General features: G+C 44.3%; 1 long non-coding RNA gene across 1 annotated transcript in view; it reads right to left on the minus strand.

Annotated features, from left to right (window-relative positions):
• Positions 1-283: 283 nt before the first annotated feature.
• Positions 284-1,959, minus strand: part of LOC116370088 (uncharacterized) — a 4,167-nt gene continuing 2,491 nt past the window's right edge. The window contains exon 2 of the long non-coding RNA XR_004208706.1: positions 284-922. This is a non-coding gene — a long non-coding RNA (uncharacterized LOC116370088). The remainder of the gene's footprint in view (positions 923-1,959) is intronic.

The raw sequence follows: 1,959 nt of genomic DNA on the forward strand, positions 1-1,959 counted from the left end.
GAGGCCTTTTGCCTTTAGGGAGGCCGTCATTGTAAATAAGAATGTGTTCTTTAACTGACGTGCCTAGTTAAATAAAAAGGGTAAACTATATATACATAGTATATGTATATACTATATACAGTATATTATACTCTATTGGCAGATGTGCTTTGGAACTATCCAAATGAAGTGAAACACAAGTTGAGCTTCGTTGACAGTCTACAGACTATCTACCTCACATTCAACTATGTATCAACTGATGAACCCTTTAGTTTCCCCTCTGTAGATATGCTTTGGGACGATCCATATAAAGACTGTTTATTTAAGTTTATATGCAGTAATCACTCAACACATCCTAAATCTGTAACTGTTGCTGGGATGAATGAAATGGCCATTTTAGGACACAGGAGCAGATGGAGAAATGCACCAAGAGGGAAACAAACTGTCACTATATTTAAACTTGTCTTTCCTGTTGGGAAACAAACTGTCACTATATTTAAACTTGTCTTTCCTGTTGGGAAACAAACTGTCACTATATTTAAACTTGTCTTTCCTGTTGGGAAACAAACTGTCACTATATTTAAACTTGTCTTTCCTGTTGGTGATGAAGAAACGCATCAGAGGCATAGTTTTAAAGTTCATATTTGAATGAACCCCTTAGAGTCTGGGTCAACCTATAGAACATTGACCCAGTCCTCAAACTCCTCCTCAGTCATCCAGGTGAAGAGGCTGCTGTGGGACCTCTAGAACATTGACCCAGTCCTCAAACTCCTCCTCAGTCATCCAGGTGTAGAGGCTGGAGTGGGACCTCTAGAACATTGACCCAGTCCTCAAACTCCTCCTCAGTCATCCAGGTGAAGAGGCTGGAGTGGGACCTCTAGAACATTGACCCAGTCCTCAAACTCCTCCTCAGTCATCTAGGTGAAGAGGCTGCTGTTGGACCCTCATGCACACAAAAACACAAGCAAGCAGATAAACACACACACATATTCACAGGTACTTTACAGGTCAGTGATTGGAATGGAAGATGGGTTAGAAGAGACAGAATGGTCCAGGGACTATAGAGACAGAATGTTCCAGGGACTATAGAGACAGAATGTTCCAGGGACTATAGAGACATAATGTTCCAGGGACTATAGAGACAGAATGTTCCAGGGACTATAGAGACAGAATGGTCCAGGGACTATAGAGACAGAATGGTCCAGGGACTATAGAGACAGAATGGTCCAGGGACTATAGAGACAGTTCTGTTAGAAGAGACAGAATGTTCCAGGGACTATAGAGACAGAATTGTACGGGAACTATAGAGACAGTTCTGTTAGAAGAGACAGAATGGTCCAGGGACTATAGAGACAGAATGGTCCAGGGACTATAGAGACAGAATGGTCCAGGGACTACAGAGACAGAATGGTCCAGGGACTACAGAGACAGAATGGTCCAGGGACTATAGAGACAGAATGGTCCAGGGACTATAGAGACAGAATGGTCCAGGGACTACAGAGACAGAATGGTCCAGGGACTACAGAGACAGAATGGTCCAGGGACTATAGAGACAGAATGGTCCAGGGACTATAGAGACAGGATGGTCCAGGGACTACAGAGACAGAATGGTCCAGGGACTATAGACAGAATGGTACAGGGACTACAGAGACAGAATGGTCCAGGGACTATAGAGACAGAATGGTCCAGGGACTACAGAGACATAATGGTCCAGGGACTATAGAGACAGAATGGTCCAGGGACTATAGAGACAGAATGGTCCAGGGACTATAGAGACAGAATGGTCCAGGGACTATAGAGACAGAATGGTCCAGGGACTACAGAGACAGAATGGTCCAGGGACTATAGAGACAGAATGATCCAGGGACTATAGAGACAGAATGGTCCAGGTCCAGGAGACAGAATGGTCCTATAGAGACAGAATGGTCCAGGGACTACAGAGACAGAATGGTCCAGGGACTACAGAGACCGAATGGTCCA

Source organism: Oncorhynchus kisutch, unplaced genomic scaffold, assembly GCF_002021735.2.
Source record: "Oncorhynchus kisutch isolate 150728-3 unplaced genomic scaffold, Okis_V2 scaffold2446, whole genome shotgun sequence".
In the NCBI taxonomy this organism is placed as follows: Eukaryota; Metazoa; Chordata; class Actinopteri; order Salmoniformes; family Salmonidae; genus Oncorhynchus; species Oncorhynchus kisutch.